Here is a 20,750-nt window from a genome sequence, read left to right on the forward strand (position 1 = left end):
TTAGAGAAATGGGTTACGTGACTTGTTCAGGGTTACACAAACAGTGGATGAAGGGGGGCAGGGGGGTGTTCATGCTCCGACAGCTACACTCAGAACCATTCCATACACTGCCTCCTCTTTCACAGCATAGATCCTGCTCCTGTCTCACAAGGAATAGCAGTTGATTGATTCCCAAAAAGTCGTAACGACTTAGGAAAACATTTCTGAGCTCTCAGTCCTTTCAAACTGCTAGCTATGTAGCAACCCAGAGATCCACCGATATCTAACAGGAGGTTTTTATCCCGTGCTCCTCTCAGATTTCTCTTTCAGGGAGTTTTGATCCTAGCCTCCACACCTTTCCCCAGAAAGTATAAAGGAGGCATCAAAGGCCAATGGACCCTGCAAGAAAAACTAGCAATTAGCTTAGAGGAAGTGCAAGGTGCTGTAATTTAGCCCCCAAATCTGAACAATATATCAGACTGAGAGCTAGGTGTCTACAAATCACTAGTATAGAACCAAAAATACGTGATATTCCAACATTTTCGTGGTTGCTTTCTTCGATCACGTCTAACCTAACACTGAATTAAAAAAAAAAAAAAAAGTTTCTACTCATCCTGCCTTAAAAAAAAGTCTTGACTTATCAAATGAGCAGTAGAATATCAAAATATCACCCCCCCCACCGCCCACCTATTTCTGGCCTGAGGTTAATTACAAGTCAATCAAGTTTGAAAAGGATACAAAAACCAGAAGCCAAATCAAAGTCACGATTCCTTCCTCAAGTACTTACGGACGGCCTTCTATGTGCCAGGCACTGTCCTCGATGCTGTGGACACAACCAGAATAACACAGATTAAAAACCCCTGCCCTCAAGAAGCTCACATCCCGCTAGAGGATGTAAGTACTGTAAGCAAAGAACCAACAAGCTGTTGGTCAGCCCTCACTGGCCAGCAAGCAAGACCGAGCAGGAGCAGGACAGATGTGGCCACTGTGGTCCCAACGGGCTTCCCCGTAAGGGGCCCTCCGAGCAGAGCCCCCAGGGAGATGGGGAGCAAAGCCACACGATATCCAAGGGGAGCATGTCCCCTAAGGGGAAGGAGAATGTGCAGCAGACACTCCCCCATCCAAACCACAAATGCCCCAATTTTCTCTCTGCCCAGATGGCACCACCCCTCCCCTGGCAGCTCCCTATCTCCCCATCCAATCAGCCCGTCATGTAGACTGTACCTCCTCCATGTTCATCTCCAGTCCCTCCCTGAGCAACACAAGGCCTTGTCCTCACAAGCCTGGATGACCGGAGAAGCTCTACACCTGTCTCCCCATGTCCTTCAGTTTCCCGGCCCACATGCCTATTCACTAAGAAGCCAGGGTCATTTTTTAAAATTAAGGCACATGTAACCATATCACGGCCTTCTCTAAACAGCTCCATGCTTCCCACGGCTCTCTGGAATGAAATCTGGACCCTCCTTCATGTCCAGACCCTGCAGGCACAGGCCAGCCCTGCCCGCCTCTCTGATCATTCCCGCCGTACCCGCCCCCTTCCCAGAGCTCACTAGCCTTCCTTCAGCTTCTCTAATGTGCCTAGCTCCTTTCTGCCCCAGGGCCTTTGCTGGTGTCCCTTCAGCCTGGGGAGACCTTCCCCATCTCCCCAGCATCCCTCCCTGTCATCCCTGCGGCTCACAGTCACTGCCAGGTGGCTTTCCCGACCCGCATCCCTGCAGATCGTACAGTACACACCTCCGATGCCCCGTTTCTGCGATTCAAGATCTGCCCCGCCCCAGGAAGCTCCCAACCATCTCCATGGCAAGAACCACCTCAGCTGAACTCACTCTGGCATCTCCAGTGCCTCAAAAACAGCAGAGTCCAAAAACTACTTGGGAAGAGACTTCGCCTTCGCCTTAGCTCCCCTGTGCTCTCTGTCCAGGAGAACGCACTGTTGCATTTTCGCACTGTGTCGTCTACACCTCGCGCCCTCCGGTCCTAGTAACAGGCCGTGGTGAAATAATGACGTCCCGAGTGGGTCTGCTCTCAGTTTCACCGCACGTGACAGGGTCAGCCTGTCACGGGAAGCCCAGCAAGCAGAAGTGTCCACTCCTGGAGCCTCACAGCCCAGGACAGACAGTCCTCCAGGAGCCAGTGAAAAGGAGCTGGAGGAACAGCAGGCCCTGGGGGGACAGGACGTCCTGCCAGTACACAGTTATCAGACTTTTAAAAAATCAGAGCTAGGGGAGCCACTCACTCCGGCAGGACATAAAACACCTGCACACAGCCCGTGGTTCCCACGTAAGTGGCAGCCTCCATCTGCCAGCTGGACACCAACCAGGCCAAGTGTGTTGCAAGCACGTGCGCCCACTTACCCCAACTGCACCCCTGCAAGAGCCACGTGACCCAACCCCCCTCGGACCAGCAGGGAAGACGAGGACGTCACGGGCTCAGGCTCGCAGAGCTCTTAACTGCTGCGACCCACGAACCAGAAGCAGCCCTGTCAGACTCCAAAATCTCGGCAAAGCACAGTGATCGGCGCGGTGTCCCCATACCGCAAGGGGCTTTACCAAGTGCGGGCTCCGCTGCTCGAGCCCAAGGCCCCCGCCGACGGGCCCAGAGAGCGGCTGTGACCGGCACGAGGTCACACAGCCGAAGACTCCATCCCTGTCCCTCCGTCAGGACCTCCCCTCGCAGGAGGTCCCTGAGACCCTCAGCATACACGCCCCACGTCTAGCTGGCCTAAGGAACCCCGTAACATTATGAAGACCCTACGGAAGCTTCTAGAGAGGAGCCAAAGCAAAACAGAAGGACCTTATCCCTCTCCTTTCTTGCAGCTGCCCCCGGGCTGAGCCTACACAGGCAGCCCCTGCCCTGCACGCCCATGCGGCCCTGCTGAGCCCGAAGCCTGGGGACACCGAGGCTCGAGAGGGAACCAGCCAGGGCCCTGACACTCCTGTCCAGAACACCGCTCCCTCAGGAGTGGCAATCAACACAACTTTGCTCGCACAATCCCTTCTGTACAAGAGAGGGGAGGAAGGCCTGAGCTGGGGGGGGGGGTCACCTGTACCCAAATCAGTTTACTGTGGCATCCAACCGCCTCTCACTCTTCCCCAAATTAGCCGGCTTACGGCCACCAGCCACCACAGGGCCTGCCAGGCCAGACCACGCTGCAGTGATGTGTGCTTAGAGCTCTCTTGGAGCAACGGGCCTAAATGGCCTCATGCCATCCTCAGGGGCTTCGACCCCAAGTGGCACCTCCCAGGAGAACTTCTGTTCTGACCAGGGGCTCCAGACCGCAGCTCAGAGGGAGACGGGATGGGGCCAGCTGAAGCCCCACGACAGATCCCATCAGGGATGGCCCCCCACCCCCACCCCAGCACAAGTCCCCAGCCCGCCACTCAGCCAAGAGTCCCTGGCCACCTCGGGCTTCGGACCATGCAGGGTGCCGTGTGCAATGCTCTACCTAAAACCGTAACCATGGGGTGCCTGGCTGGCTCAGTCGGTGGAGCATGCGGCTCTTGATCTCCGTGTCATGAGCTGGAGCTCCATGCTGGGTGTAGAGATGACTTAAATAAATAAAGTTTAAGGAAAAAAAAAAACAGAGTTGCTCATCCAGTGAGTTTTTAAGTAAAAATCACATAAGAATGTCCGTAAGAGCCCCTCAAACACTTGAAGAGCGTAACAATCTAGGAGAATTAAAAGACCCACCATTCTGCTGCCCACACTTGAGGACCGAGATGTAGGGTACAGAAGGGGCCCCCAGCGTCCTTGACACGGACGGTGTCCCCAGCGTTGGCAGGTCGGTTGCGGTCTGCGGACTGAGCCTCGACGGCTCACTTCCCTCCTCAACAAACGGGTCAACAACAGCTCGCCCGTGTCACAGTGAGAAAGCAAATGAGAAAGAGGAAGTCAGTCCACTAGCACGTGAACGGCACAAAATAAACCGTAAGTGAATGCTTGCTTCCTTCCCTAACGCGCTTGAAGAACTCCCTCTCTTCATCAATATTCCTCTGCCCTTTGATTAATCCCTCATAGTCTTCTTTCAGCATTAACAACCCACGGACACTTTTATTCCAGCAATTCAGTATATCTTTCCTACGGACATGTGTGGAAAAATATGTCAGGATATACATCCGATGACGGTCACTCCAGCATTGGTTGTGACCTTCAAAAAAAAAAAAGTAATACCAGCTAACTAGAATACTCTTGTCGAGCTTTAAAGGTGGGTGCTAATAAAAGGAATGAAGTTTAAGGTATACAACTTGACATACTGATCAAATGGATAAAAATAAATTTTGTATACTAGCTTTGGTGTCCAAACAGTATACCAGCAGGGAGGGAAAAAAAAGAAGGGTGGGAGGAGACGGGACAAAGTAATGCCCCCATGTTCACATCCGAACCCCCCCACCCCGGGATTGTAAATACATTAGCTCACACAGCAAAAGGGGCTTTGCAGATGGATCAGTTGAGGATACTAAGGTGGCATGAGTATCCAGGATTCTCCAGTGGGCCCTATCTAATCATATGGGGCCTTAAAATCAGAGACCCTGTCCTGGGTTTGATGACAGAGGAGTGGTCGCAGACACAATGGAGGAAGAGGCCACAAACCAAAGAAAAGTGGCAGAAGGCGGGCAAGACCTGAAGCCTCTGACAGGTTGATTTTAACCCAGTGTTGAGACCCACATCGGGCTCCTGATCCACAGAAGCATAAGATAACCCATGTGTGCTTCACAACATAAATGTTATGGTAGTTAAGGACGACAGCAAGAGAAACAGATGCGGAGGAAAAAAGGCGGTAAATGACATAATTTTATATCTTTTTGGACACTCTGAATATTTACTATAAATGCAATGCTTTTATTTTAACTCTTAGGTAGGCACGGAGGGAAGGAAGAAATTCTTTGCCTAGTGTTCAGGTTATGACTCCCTGACCGCAAGAGCTTTCATATTTCTCAATGAAGTTGGAGAAAAAAATTAATAAAAAAAATAATAATAAAAGGCTTCCCCACAGCACTCAGCTCCTTCTGCCTGAACGGCCCCGGCTTTCTCTTTCCTGCACCAGACCAAATCCTACCTACACATCAAGGCCCACCTCAAGCGGTCACCCCTCGGGTCTGGGCCTCCTCCCCCGGGGTATCCGCCGTGGCGGGATTTACGGGGCTGTGCGGGGCCTGGCGGAGCCTGGGGGATGGGGAGCTCCCGGACCAGGACCTGCGCCAACCAACCGCTCCCTCCTAACAGGAGGATGATTAGTAAGGGCTTGCCTGACAGAAATGATTACTGGATTGCACTAATGCCAAACCAATCTAGGAAGCACCAGTTTCAAATTAACGAGGAGTCTTGGGCGCCTGGGTGGCTCAGTTGGTTAAGCGACTGCCTTCGGCTCGGGTCATGATCCTAGAGTCCCTGGATCGAGTCCCGCATCGGGCTCCCTGCTCAGCGGGGAGTCTGCTTCTCCCTCTGACCCTCCCCCCTCTCATGTGCTCTCTTTCATTCTCTCTCTCTCAAATAAATAAATAAAATCTTAAAAAAAAAATTAACGAGGAGTCTTCTGCTGGGAAAAACCTGTTGTCATCCAATAGGCATTACCCACCTGTCTGCTTCGCCAGCAGGCCCTGGACCTGTCACTCCCCGAAATCACAGCCAAGCATTCACTGTGTAAATCTCCTTTCAAAATCAGCTTTTGACTTTGATTTACAAAGGCTGTTGATTATCGAGAGACACTGCTTCACAGCTCCAGATCTTCTAATTTCCCGTCTGAATCTTCCAGTTCTGGCTGCCAACTCTTGGGAGTTATATTTAAATTAGACTACGGGCAGTCGCGCCCAGATCAGCCCTCCCTCCTCCCACCACACTGAACCTAACGGGACATTTTGTAATCCGTGGGGGGTGGGGAGATCACAGCACAGTCACGGCTGAGATCGAAAACAATGCAAAACCTCATCTGCTCTATTAATGACACTTTTTTAAAAAGATTTTATTTATTTATTTATTTGCGAGAGAGAGAGCGCACACAAGCAGGGGGAGCAAGCAGACTCCTCACTGAGTGGGGAGCCCGATGCGGGGCTCGATCCCAGGACCCTGAGAGCATGACCTGAGCCGAAGGCAGACGCTTAACGACTGAGCCACCCAGGCCCCCTATTAATGACACTTTTAAGCGTCGAAGGAGCCCGGAGAAGAGACAGAGTGACACCTGATTAAATGTTCACACGGTGGCGCGTGCCTCCAATTGTCTCCACTAACGCTCCAACAGAAGCTGTTTTAACCTCCCGGTCTAACAAACACTAGAGCACCCACCTCTGTGGGAATGGTTCGAGTCCAGAGTCCCCAAGAGGCTACACTGCGGCGTCCCGGTGAGCCGCCCTGTACAACGAAGGACCCAGTGCATCCCATCCAATCACAGACAAGCAGCAGACACGGCCATCCTCGTGGGTGTTAAACCAAAGCTCGTCGTTAATTATTTATTTTTGTTGCTGGCGCTGTTTTCGTCTTAAAGTTAGATCTACTCGGGCGTAATTTATGCAGGAACCCATTGTTTTCAGGGCACAGCTCTCTGACTTTTGTCCAAACCACAGAGTCATGTAATCAGCTCCACCGTCAAGATACAGAACATTTCATTCATTCCAAAGAGCTCCCTATGCCCTCTGTAAGTCCATCCTCCCTGCCCGCTCACGACCACTCATCTGTCTTCTGACCTTGTCCTCCAGCCTTGTCCAGAACATCACAAGACATGGGATCACAGAGCACGGACCCTGGAGAGGCACACAGGATGTACCTTTTTGAGTTTGGCTTCTTTCCCAAAACGTATAATGCACATGAGACTCATTCCAATAACTGTGTGTCCCTGTCACTGCTGAGTTAGCATTCCGTTGACAGACGTCCCAGCTCACGCGCCCACCACTAGTTGAAGGAGGATTTAGTGTTTCCCAGTTTGGGGCAGTCGTGAATGAAGCCGTCAGAAACGCTGAGGAGCTGGGGAGACACATTAAGACCCTGCTCTTGGCCCTGAACTAGTCGGGCCTCCTACACATAGAATGCATTCACGTTTACTAATTAAGGTAGGCACTCCCACATCAAAACACTATTTCTTTTGCAATCTTAATTGTATTACAATTATTTGAAAGTATCAGAAAATTATTCCAGCCCATACTTTCAAAACCACTAGCTGTTGGAATAAATCACTACACGGCTTGTAACCACAGCCTTCTCTTAGCTAGCACCGTGATTTTTGCCGCCAGTCGGCAGACTGGGGACCGGTGGTCATGACCGTAAGCCCTCTGAAGAGAAGAGGGGAAGGCACGGCAGCCAGACACACTCTCCCCTTCTGGAAGACCCAGCGAATCTCAGGGATAGCTGGTGTGGCGTGGAGAACCACCAGGTAATCATGCCCGAAATATATTCAAAAACTAATGGGTCACCCTTCCACTGGTTTCACTTACAATTTCTCTATCGTGCCCAATCACGGGTAACCAATGCTATCATGACGATGCTGGGTGCTGAAGACCCTGAGCTGTGCAATGCAAGTTGCTAAGGACCGGCAGGTCTCCGGTCCCACAAGTTCAAGTTACACCAAAGTGCTTTCAGTCTCTCTGTTTTCACTACAGATTCCACTGAAAAACAGCAAAGCAAGGAAAATTGCTCTTCTCAGCTCCAGCTCAGAAAGCTCACCAGACACCAGTGTGGGCCTCTGGCCCCCAAAGCACCCACCCCGGTGGGGCTCCCCGACAAGGGCACCTTCCCCCGACATGTGCTCTAGGCTCTAAAGTTACCGTCTATGCCGCTTCTGCACTGCCCTCCATCCCACGCCAAAACTCCCCTTCCCGGCCAGTTCATCCGGCAAATGGACAATCCAAGGCGTGAAAGACACAAAGTTGCTCCCACCCCAGGGGTTTGGGATAATAGTTCAAGACCACACATTAAGATGTAAAAGTATCTCCCAAGCTCTCACTAGCCCAAAACGTATTACAGTAATTGACTTAAAGATGAGGACAGCGCTAAGAATGCATTAAACACAATCATCAATTAGTGAGATCGATACTGAGCCTTATATTAAGCTCAAAATTAAGCCACTTAAGCCCCAACCGTTTTAACTGTATTTGTACGCATCTTTTAAAAATATAAGCTTTGGGGGCGCCTGGGTGGCTCAGTTGGTTAATCGACTGCCTTCGGCTCAGGTCATGATCCTGGAGTCCCGGGATCGAGTCCCGCGTCGGGCTCCCTGCTCGGCAGGGAGTCTGCTTCTCCCTCTGACCCTCTTCCCTCTCGTGCTCTCTGTCTCTCATTCTCTCTCTCTCAAATAAATAAATAAAATCTTTAAAATATATATATATATAAGCTTTGGAGCACACATATTCCTAACTGCTCTTCCACATCAGAAACTGGAACTGGGTTATTCCTCGGCCACAGAACACTGCCAGGGATCAGTAGGAACTGTTTACAGAATGACCCAGAGGAAATGTCACACCCCCGTATTTTCAAACCCACGAAGAATAACTATGAATCAAAGCTAGTCTGAATCTCATTTCAATTCCACATTTCCTCCTACCCAAGGAAAGGAAGCATATTGTTAAGTTCAAAAGACCCAAACAAGATATCAAAAAGCTGCCTGTGAGCACCAAACAAAAGATGTCTTATATAATTTATCTACAAATGCTAAAAATGCAATTCACTGCAATTATGCCTCTGCCTACGGACCATTGTGCCCTGTCATAGGTATTTCTAAAGGATGCAGTTGAAGCGAAATGCCCATCTTTCCTGGCAAGAACAGAAACCAACATTTTGGTGATTATCTACCTACTATGTGCATCAAACTCCGATATAATAAGAATTTGAGGCTCCTATATATCCCTTAATGTCCATTCTCCCTTTCTTTCTTAATAACAGAACCCCCACTTTTGTAACTGGCGCCTAGCATAAGAACCATAGCTCCCAGTGTCTTCTGCAGCTAGGTGTGGCCATGGGGCGACATTCTAGCCTGGAAGTTCCCAAAGTGGGTCTGGGGACCCCTGGGAGACCCCACACCCCTTTTAGGTAATCCATGGGGCCAAAACTATTTTAATAATAACACTAAGATACGATTTGCCTCTTTAATGCTCACTCTCTCGTGAGCATACGGGGGAGTTTTTAGAGGCTACGTGGCATCTGATACCACAACAGACTGAAGGCAGAAGCTGGTGTGAGCGTCCAGCTGTCTCCTATTAAGGCAGAATTAAAGAGATTTACAAAATGTAAAGCAGTGCTAGTCTTCTCACTACTAGTTAGAAAATTTTATTTTCCCCAAAAAAGTAATTTATGCCAACCTATAATGGTTCATTATTTTTAAATGAATTATCTTTTTAAATTTAAATTTAATTCAATGGCAGCTTAAAATATTTTAAATTTAAATTTAACTTAATTAAATGATGGTTTAAAAAAACACAAATTATTTTATAGTTCTGGAGGTCAGAAGTCTAAGAACAAGTCTTATGGGGCCAGCATGAAGGTGTTGGTAGAACTGAGTTCCCCCCTGGCCTTTCCCAGAGGTCGCCTGGGCTCCTTGGCTCATGAGCCCCTCCCTTCCAGCAATGGCAAGACTTCAGTCTCTGCTTCCATCCTCCTGACTCCCTCCTGCCTCCCCTTATAGGGACCCTGGTGATTACCTGGTTACACCAGATCATTCAGGATCCTCTCCCCATCTCAAGATCCTTAACTTAAGCACATCTGCAGTCTCTCTTGCCATGTAATAAGGTAACATATTCACAGGTTCTGGGCATTAGGATGGGGACATCTCTGGGGGCCATTTTTCTGCCTACGGTAAAATGCGAGATATAACGCACATAAGTGAAGTTCTTTGGGGCCCTCAATTGTATTTAAGAGTATAAAGGGTTTCTTAAGAGCAAAACATTTGAGAACTACTGTTCCAGCACATGAACAGATTAAGGTAGTTATTAGGTGGGAAAATAAAACCCAGAAAAAGCTAAGTCATCAACCAAAGTCATAAAGACCGTGAACAGAACTTCAGCTTGAACTCAGGTTGTCTGGCTACCAGTGAACCTAGTATGACTCCCTCTAGGCCATGCTGTCAACCCCCGTACACCCCGACTGAGAAAAAGACAAATAAAAGTCATTCTGTGGGCATTTCTGTGGGCATCAAATAAAGGGTATGACAACAAGCATTTGGATGTGAATTTGCTGAGTGGGAGGGAGGTCAAGTTAGAGAAGAAGGTGCCAAAAATAAGCCTGCTTTTGAAAACCTTATTTAGAAATAGACAAGTTCATTACCTCATGTGGGAAAGGAGGAAAATGCTATGAATGGCGAAGTGTCCTGTGCTGAGTCAGAGGAGAAGCCAACCATTCATGGTCTAGACAAGCCCAGTTAGGGCCAAGGTCATGAGACACGGGGCATGGGGCACGACGTGCCACAAAGCACTGCTCGGGGTCACACGACGGGGCCTGATGAGCAGACTCGTCTTGACAAGACTGTCAACCCCCAGTTCTTCACACCCTCCCTGAGAAGGACATGTGAGAGCCCGCGTTCCTGGGCTGTCTCTCTGCATCACTCTGATAGGACCAGAGTCAAGACTTCGCAGCAAGAAACTGCATTCGGGTGACTGTGTTAAAATCATGCTAATGATCCAAATCTCAGCCTCCCAAGGACACTTGTTCACCGTAAAAGAGGAGAATGGGGAAGTCCAAAGGGCCAGCGGCCGCTCTACCCAGTCACTGCCCGGGCCCAGGAACAAGGGACAGAACGGGGATTCGATCCCTCTCTGCGCGCTCAGGCAGCGTGCGCTCCTGCACGGTGGCTCCTTGGGAAGCACCAGCCACCCCTGGCAGCTCCTCAGCTCTTCTGCATCTCCTGCCCCGCTCCCCAGGAGAAGCTTCTGGAGTGCTCAGCTAACCACACCACTTGGAAAGCGAAAACCTTCCCTAGCGCCTGAACTGACAGCCAACAAGAACCCAAAACATGAGGACACAGACTACGTAACTGCTGTCCACGGGAGGAAAAGCCACAGAATCATCTGATGCTTCTGGTTTCCAAGGAAAAGCACAGAGCCACTCCTTCAGAGTATTTCTAGCCACAGAGTGCAGCGTTTCCCGAGAATGTTTCCAGTGCCTGCCTTTTTATGATTACACTGGTGTTACAAAAATCCTCCCTGCAACCTACAGAGCATGAAGATGTTCCGGAGCAGACACACCTCCCAAAGCACTCCCATGCCAAAGCTGTAACCCACACACACCCGTCAGAGTGCGGCAGCCCACAGGTGATGATTCTGCTGTAGAATGAATTAAAAAACTATGAAATCAGCAATCTCGGTTGGCATCCATTTTGAAACAAAACCTGTTTTCATGTGCTGATGCCCAAGGCAACTTGACGTTTTACAGATCAAAGACATGCTGTTTTCTGTGCCGATTAAGGGAACGTGCAATGTAAGGACAGGGGGGTTTGGGGAGACAACGCCTCTTCTAATTCACAATGGTAAACACCTGTTTTCTGCACTCCACGTGAGGGAGAAAGGCATCCACAGGCAGAGATCCACAACTAAATCTTTTATACCCAGGATTCTGGATAAAAAGAAAAATGACACTCTAACAGTAGACACGGAGAAGCAGAAGAAAGGAGCAGTGAATAAGAACTCTGTGCTTATGAATTATTCCAAAAGTAGAGATTTTAATTTCCAAAGAAGGGAATATTAGTAAATTAACCAGAATTAGTGCATTAGTAGATTAACTAGGAAAAAAAACAAACAACCCAACACAGGCAAAAGTTTAAGGCCATAGTATGTGATGTGAGTGTCGATATGGATTAGCGAGCTCTCAAGGAGATCGCTACCGTGCTAGCCTGTAGCCATGAGTAAAACAAAGTAATGTACCAGTAAAGTTCTAAGAGTTGAAGAAAATTGATAAAGGGCACATACAGAAAACTGACTGTGAAGTATTGCTTGGGTACTACTAATTTAGTAATTACGGTGGACTAGGTATTTGAAGGGCCCATCTGCTATGCTGGAATTAGGTTCTGAATAAATTAATTTTGGGAATACTTTCTAGTACACTGGCTAGCTCCAGCTAGAGAAACAAACACCAGGAAGACACGGCAGGGACAGCGCACTGAAATCTGAGCAAGGAAGAGAGCGGCAGTTGCTGTGGAGGCCAGGTGAATACCAGCAATGGGATGGGGCATCCAGACCCTCTGCTTTCTGCAGGGAGGGAAAACCCAACCAGAGACCAGGATTCCCAAAGGAAACGAACATGGTCCTGACTCTGTAGCACCCCCCTGGCTCCGAGGACAAACACACACAAATTTCAACAAGACCTCAGGATTCTGCCATATAATTATCAAACAAATATGACCACACAATCAAAGCTCACCATGGACACTAGGTAACAAGCCACAAACACAGATTTACTGGCATTATCCGATACAGAATATGGAACACTCTCTTTGGTGTTGCTTACAGATATGAAAGATGGAGGTGGAAAAAAAATGAGCAAGCAAAAAAAGAGACCACTAAATATATTCAGCAGATTGGAAGCAGAAATTGAGCTTTTCAAGATGAAGAAATAGGGGGCCTCGGTGGCTCAGGTGGTTAAGCATCTGCCTTCGGCACAGGTCATAATCCCAGGGTCCTGGGATCGAGCCCATCATCAGGCTCCCTGCTCAGTGGGTGGCCTGCTTCTCCCTCTCACTCTGCTCATGCTCTCTCTCTCTCAAATAAATTAAATACTTTCTAAAAATATTAAGAAATATAATCATTGAAATTAAAAACTCAAAGGATGTGTTAAATAAAAAATTCAACACCACTGAAGAGAAAAGTACTGAACTGGAAGCTAAATCTTAAGAAATTACCTAAAATCAAACAGAAAAAAAGGACAGGGAAGAAAATACCATTTACAAATTAAAAGACACAGAGAAGAAAAAGAGAAGCTCTAACATCTACTTATCAAAACCAGAAGGAGCAAATAGAGTGAGGGGAGAGAGACAGCATTCAGAGCATTAATAGCTGGGAAATTTTCAGAGCCAATGAATGGTATGAATCTACAGATACACGACACACAGCAAATACAAACAGTATAAAAACCAGAAAGCCGCACACAGACACAGGGCAGGGAGACTGCAGGGCCCCGATGACAAGTAAGTGATCTCAAAATAAACTAAGCCATTTACCAAAGAATGACGATGAAAGACCTACTGTGGTTTCCCAAGAGAAACAACGAAAGCCGTAGGACGATGAGCAGTATGTTCACGATTCTGCCAGACAGTGGCTGTCAGCTAACAACTGGGACAGCAACATGAACACATGTTCACATAAACCAAAGTCGAGAGAAGCTACCACTCAGTGATTCTGAGGGAAGACAATTCTATTCTGAAGGAGGCACCTCTCACCAGGGGAAAGGTACAGGATGGAGGAAGGGAAGAGATGCAAGACATGGTGGAAATATGAAATTAAACATAGCATCTCTAACGGGTAACCATAGTCTGACGTGTCCGGCAAAACACAGAACTGAAACACAGAAAGGAAGGCATGAGAACAGAAGGAGACACTGTTCACTAGGTGTCCTACAAGTTTCATACTATTCTGAGAGGAGAGAGCAACAACTTAACTACGGATTGACTTCAAAACCATGAAGCATGCACAGTGTACTTTCAGGGTAATCACAGGACAGAAACGGAATGCATTCCAAACCCGCAGAGAAAAGAACACTGAATGAGAACACAAATCAACAAAAACTTCAACCAATCAATCAAAACAAACAAAAAAAAGATTAGCAATGAAAATGAACCAAACACAGTTAAGGGAGTATTAGACAGTATTTCAAAAAACAAAACCAAAAAAAAAAAACCAGAAACGAAGAAAAGTGCCATTAGCCATACAAGAAAAGACTGAAAATTTTGTCTACATTAAAATCACAAACTCTGTTCTCCAAAGTATACTAAAAAGAAAAATGCTCAACCTCACTATTAATCAGGAAAATGCAAACTAAGACCAAGTGATATACTATCTTATACCCATTAGACTGGCAACAAAATACCCAATTTTGGAAGGAAGTGGAGCAACAGATAAAATGTGATAGATTTTTTTAGAAGATTTTATTTATTTATTTTTGCGAGAGAGAGAACACAAGCTGGGGGGGAGGGGGGCGGTGCAGAGGGAGAAGCAGGCTCCCCGCTGAGCAGGGAGCCCGATGTGGAGCTCGATCCCTGGCCTCATGACCTGAGCTGAAGGCAGATGCTTCACCGACTGAGCCCCCCAGGTTCACATGCAACAAGTGAATGTGAACAACACAACTGAGTAAATGTAACCTGCAGAATGCTATGTGCAATATACCCTTCTTATCCAGCCTGAAAACAAGCAACACGAAGCACTCTCCTGTTTGTGTATGTACACAGAGATGGGAATTGTGTTTCAGGATGCCAAGCAACCAGCACCAGGAAGAGCGCAATCCCATGCAGGGGATTTTCACTCTTGGTCAAGACTGTTTCTCAACACAAGCAATGGTGTGCTGGTCTGGTTCTGGAGCAAACCCTTCACGTCATGGCAGGCCGGCAAGCCCGATGACACAGCCCCAGGCCGTCCAAGTGCAGAGCAGAGCGCACGCTGGGTAGCCACAATCTTCCCAGACAGAGAGCCTCCATCACAACCAATTCCAGAAAACAGGAAAAGTCCTGGGCCCAAATGGCACCCTAGGCCCCCCGCCCCTGGAACCTTCCCTCATAATTTCTTCTACAAGCAATTACATGACAATGTATAGTTTCGGTTAAAGGTGAAAAATGGTGTAGACTCAGGAGAGATTTTCCTGAATCCTGAATCCAGATGGCCCTTTTTCCTTTTAAATGTCCTGATTTATTACGTGACTTGAGAGCTCACAACACCCTTTCCATCATCTTCAGCGACCCTGGCAGATGCTACTCCTTGGGCCCTTCGTTTCCCACATGTCTACACCCTGGCCCGTGTTGCCTTCCCAGTCCAATCCTGTCTCCTTCCTTCCCCAAACCAGACTTGGCATTCCCTGGGCTGATGTTGAGCTGGGGCCCCTCGAAGGCCTAGAGGGCCCCTCCATGCAGCAGAGCCTCATGTACAATCACAGAACAAAGCAGGAGTGACTCTGGGGAACTTCAGATCCATGACATGTCTGCAAACGGATAAAAGGTGGAGTCTGACTTACGTGTTGTCTTTCATACACTCTCTGCTATGCTCCTACTTCACTGCTCTCGAAATTCAGAAGATCTATAGCTCTTTGGTCACTGGAGCTTGCCTGGAATAATAAGGGCAGGAAATGAGAAAGGAGGCAACTAGAAGGAACCAAAGGGCCCACTGGGGAAGGAAACTCTCTTGTGCCATCATTCTTGACATTTAAAAGGGAAAAGGGCCACCAGAAGTAAAGAAAATTTCCACCAACCTCCAGTCAAAGCCATTTTTCGTCGTTAACCAAAACTATTAATAGTAATTTTTTAAAAAGATTTTATTTATCTGACAGAGAGAGACACAGCAAGAGAGTGAACACAAGCAGGGGGAGTGGGAGAGGGAGAAGCAGGCTTCTCACAGAGCAGAGAGCCCAATGTGGGGTTCGATCCCAGGACCCTGGGATCATGACCTGAGCCGAAGGCAGACGCTTAACAACTGAGCCACCCAGGCGCCCCTATTAATAGTAATTTAATGCTTTCAGAAGAAATCTTCGTTATTTACAAAGACCTTTCACACACACTTTTTTTAAATTTGAGCCATAGACTTTGAGAATAGGCAAGTATCATTTTAAATGCAGCAGCTGACGTTCCCTCATAGAGGAATGAGAACCACCTGGACCATTCCAACCCTCTTCCATGACACCAAATCGTAATAGGAGGGTTTCAACCTGAAAAGCAGTATTATTATTTCTCCTTGCACTGCATATACTTTCTCAGCCAACAGAAACAGAAATGGCTTTGCCTGTTGAGTGACAGAGTGACGGTCATAGGATTAAATGTTTATTTACCACAGGAAACTCAGGAGGTAGAACATGCACACCAGAATAGTTAAGAAATGCACGTATCTTGTCCACACACCCTCCTTTTCTCTTTAAGTCATAGTTATAACAGCTGGGCTGCTTCTTTTCTTTTTAACTTTTTATTTGGAAATAAGTTCGAGCTTACAGAAAAGTCACGGAACAGTAACAGTACAAAGAACGCCAAGCACGCCTCACTCAGATGCCCCTACCACCACCCAGCAGCCATGGACCTGACCACTCACTCGCTGCAGACTCGCTACGGACACACACAGCGTCGATTCTGGACCGGGGGAGGTACATTCCAGACGTCATGGTGCTTCACCTCTAAACACTTCAGAATGGGGATATCCCCAGATGGCGGTAAACCCAGTACTTTACCGCCATCTTCAATTAACCCCACGATGCGCTTCATGGAGCCTCTTTCCCCCAATTCAGGATCCAGTCCAGGGGCAGGCGTATAGCATTTAGCTGCATTATTCCGAAACACACAGCTTGCTTTGGTCTTTCATGGCCTTTGCAGTTCAGATTAGCATCCCCCATCTCTTTTGTATTAATAAAGCATTTCTGTTTTGACTTGTCTGACGTTTCCTCATGATTCAATTCAACCAGAAACCACTGAGGTGATGCGTTCTTCTCCAGGGGTCTCACCTGAAGGTGCGGGAGGCCCACCTGCCCCTCCTTGGCCGCCCAGGCCAAGTGCTGTCCAATTTCTCCGGTAAAAAATTATTTTTTCTCTTGAAGCTAATACGTCACCAGGGAGGAGATACTGTAAGACCAGGAAAAGACGTTGCCCCTCATCAAAATGCCCCCTAGGTCTCGCGTCCATCGCTGACCTGTGCAGCCACGGCCGCTCCGACACCCTCCACATTACCCTTCGTTACTCGGCACCGTATTGTTTGCTCACCTCTTTGTCCATTTGTGGCCACACAGGAAGTTCTAGTTTTTCAATAATTGATCATGTTTATCCTGCCGCGTATGATTTATCTCTGTGCTACACCATCTTGGTGCTCAACCTACCTCAGATCTAGCCGGCGGGCACCCCCTTAAACCTACCTCCTTTATCTGTGCAACGCGCCCCCCCACCATTGTCTTATTTTCCTAACTTTTCTTTCCTTCCTTTCTGGCATTAAAAGAGCTGGGCTCCTGTTGTGCTTGCCCTGTCTCTGCCCTGCACGCAGTCACTCCTCCAAAGTCCTGGCTCCTGGCGGGGAGGAGGGCGTAGGGCACTGGCTGCTTCCCCCGTCTGCGGTTCGGCTCATGGACCAGCCACATTTCCTGCTTCTTCGCCGTCATAAGGTGGGCAGTTAGAGGGGGTTCCGTTTGATCCAGAGGGCAGCTAAGTCATCGGCAGACCGGCTCAGTCCTGGGAGGCTTGGTGGAGACGGGGGTGTTTGAGCCGTGCCCTCCCGGGCTCTACCCCCACGGGAGGGCCAGCCCAGCAGCCGCGGCTCGCCTTTCCCTCTCCATGGTTTCAACCTTCAGGGATGCTTCAGGAACACGGGCTGCTCTACCAGAAGGGGGAAGAATCAAGACACTGAGCATACAGTGAAGGCTCTTTATTTAAACATTTCAAAGAACCCCTCCTGCTAACGACGTTTCTTAGAAGTGCATGTGTTTACTTGCACTGCAACACGGTGGCGGGAGAGATGCTCTCTAGCCTTCTGGCAGACTCTGAACAAAATGCCAGGGAAATGGCTCTATTCCTTCCGGGAGGCTGACCGTCACTTCAGATGCCAGTTGGCTGTCACTCGGACATGAATCGACACTTACTTCCACAACCCTTCCTCCAGGGGCATACCAAACCACTCCAGGCTGCCAAAGAAAGAAAACGTAGTTGCTACTCTTCGTTCTTTGTGTTTACGTGCATGTACTTAGGGGTGGGGAGAAGAGTCCTCTCAAGAGAAATCACCTTCTAGTGCATTTACATTCCGCCTCCTAACCACTGATGAGAAAATGAGAAAAACAGTCAAAAAAGGGGTGCCTGGGTGGCTCAGTCGGTTAAGCGGCTGCCTTCGGCTCAGGTCATGATCTCAGGGTCCTGGGATCGAGTCCTGCATGGGGCTCCCAGCTCAGCAGGGTGTCTGCTTCTTCCTCTCCCTCTGCCCGACCCCTACTTGTATGCACTCTCTCTCTCAAATAAATAAAATCTTCAAAACAAAATAGTCAAAAGAAAAAGAAAAGAAAAAAAGAAACAACTCTGCAACCCCAGACACGAAGTTAATCAAAAGGTAATTGTCAGACAAGAGTGGTATTTTCATCACATACAGGAGAAGAGAGGAAAATGGCGAACAGGCCCTTCCCCGCCCAAGCCAGGAGCTCTGGGCCAACAGCACACACACGCGCATAACACCCTCTTCCTACTTCTTGGGCAGACTTTCTCCTTATTAGAAATCCACATGCGGCCCGCCTAATACAATTTCTCAAAAGGAACATGCCCGCCAAAGGCTTGGCAAGTCCCACCCGGCTGCCTCGGGCTCTACCTCGAGCCGCCGAGAACTTGCAAGCAAGCCCTGTTACACATGTCCACACATTGTGTACCTGTCCTCTTGCCCTCACACTCTCCAGACAGACCTGTCCCATAAGGACTCTCAGATCTTAATTCTGCCTCCCCGAGTCAGCAGGTGCCCAGCACCCTGATCAACCTAACCGTCTGCCCCCCACTTCCTGGAAGCCTCCACGATCTGCCCCCTGCCCAGCTTTGCACACATGTCCCAACGCTGTCCGCCCATCACAGTGAACACCCTGCGGCCATCGCCCCTCACGAGACACCCTGCCCTCCCTTTCTTCTCTTGACTAACTCACGGAGGCTTGATGACCTTGGGGAATTTTTCGTGATCCCCATTCACAGCTGGGTGAGTGCCCCAAACTTCCTACTCTCACAGCACCTGTGCTCACTTTTAAATAATCAGCCAACATTTGCTGAGCGCTGACAATGTGCTAAGCTACAGGCACTTACCACGCGTCACGTCACTGCAGGCCCACACTAGGTCCGCAAGGGGGAGGTGGGGACTGGTGCTCTTCCCAGGGACAAACAAATGGCGTGCCGGTTCAAAGATTAAAAGGACCTCTCAGAGGGTAGAATCTGGAGTTCTGTAGAATGAAGTCAAGCCCCTTCTCAAGAAGTTCTTACACTGTATAACCAACAGGCTCCCCCACTAGCGTAACACGTCAGCTCCGACACATGGTGCAAGTGAGGATCAGTGAAGAGGCAGACACCCACCCACTGGACTCCATCGGGCCCCCACGTCGCTGAGCCAATGCCCAGCTGGCCGCAGGCTCTGGACCTGAGCTGAGGGAGGAGCAGGGGCAGGAAAGCCGAGGACAGCTGCCTGGCAAAGGCCTCGCGGACAGTGTCATGAAGAGTGCGGCAGGGAGGAGTATTTCAGGACAGCTCGTCACTCGCCCAGGTTCCCTTCTTCACGCTGCAGACCCTGACTATGCCATCATAAATATCGGCCAGGCTCAAAGCGATCTAAGGGCTCTACCCTCCTGGGGGAAAATGTTTCTTAAAAAAGGGAAAGGATCAAAAGGAGAAGTTGTAGAGCGCCCTGAAACCTAACTCAAAGTGTGAAAGTCACAGGGCACATTTAACCTGGGGAAGAGGAAGCAAGGACGGGGCCACGGTGGGACATCACGTTAAGCACCACCCGGCCAAGAGCAATGGACAGCATTTTTCCATTCCTGCCAAAGACAGAGCACAGCAAACAGTTTTAACCTACAGTATGAGAATTTGGCTTCAATATGAAGATTTTCCCCAAAGCAAGAATTTTTAACTAAGGAATATGGCGTCTGTGTCCCATGGCATGACCACACTTCAATTACCAGCATGCAGAGCTCCCATATCGGTGCTCAGATAGCACTGGGATCCATGATTCCGCCTCACGGAAGCTGCGATCGTACAGACAACACAGTGTTCATGGAGTGCTTTACTGTAAGCTGGAAGTCACCCGGGGGACCTGGGGGGCAAGCCCAGCTCGGCTGTAGGACTCACACCCTGCTTCCCTGGTTCAAAGTCCAATATCTTCACTACAGGCATTAGATTAAAGTGCACGAAAACTTACGATCTGTAAAATGGGACAATACCTGCCTCGTGAGGCTCCTAGAAAGATTCCGTAAGTTAATCCTCCGATATCCAGCCTGTGCTTATCACAAAGCAAGCACTCTGCTTCTACTGAAGCCGAGATAGCCTATTTCAGTGAGTCCAATTTAACCTCAAGATGAAAAAGAACAGGTCATGTGTTCAACCGCTCAGCCCACCCAGATCCATCCCCCTCCCTCAACAGACTTCCACAGGGTGCCCGTCACACAGGGAGCGCTGGGTGAAGACAGGAGTGACGCAGTCCACAGCGGTGTGCAGAGCACCCACCATGCCGTAATTAGCCACAAACACGGTGTGCCAGGCACCTTTCTAAGCACTACCATTTAAGGTAAGTATTATTTATTATTCCATTTACAGATGAGAAACTGAGGCACAGAGAAGACAAGTCACTTGCTCTAGGTTACACAGCTCCTAACGGACAGAACCGGGATTTCACCCCACGGCTGTCTGATTTCAACATCCCATGCTCCTAACTACCGGACACACAGCCGCCCCCGAGACCTGAGCACCAGGAACCAGAGCGGGGACAGGCCAGGAAAAAGGTCCAGCAGGAAGATACAGTGCAGTGTTGTGGATGGTCTGTGCTGTCTTTACACCTTTACACAGAAAGCACGCGCCCTTTAAGGAGAGAACGATGTGTTCAAGTCCAGACTGAACGCCATGCACAGAACCCTGGTGCGCACGCGCTGAAGGGAGCCGGGGGGGGGGGGGGGGGGGGGGGGGGGGG

At 48.9% G+C, this 20,750-nt stretch overlaps 1 protein-coding gene across 6 annotated transcripts in view; it reads right to left on the minus strand.

The window, feature by feature from the left end:
• SGMS1 (sphingomyelin synthase 1) overlaps positions 1-20,750 on the minus strand; it is a 268,484-nt gene that overhangs the window by 165,900 nt on the left and 81,834 nt on the right. The window contains exon 1 of one of the 6 annotated variants that reach the window (XM_021696185.1): positions 767-899. The exons of the other annotated variants lie outside the window; for them this stretch is intronic. The gene's annotated coding sequence lies outside the window, so the exon portion shown is untranslated. Of the gene's footprint in view, positions 1-766; positions 900-20,750 lie in introns of those variants that run through there. 6 annotated transcript variants of the gene reach the window in all.

The sequence above is a fragment of the Neomonachus schauinslandi genome, chromosome 6 (genome assembly GCF_002201575.2).
Source record: "Neomonachus schauinslandi chromosome 6, ASM220157v2, whole genome shotgun sequence".
NCBI lineage: Eukaryota > Metazoa > Chordata > Mammalia > Carnivora > Phocidae > Neomonachus > Neomonachus schauinslandi.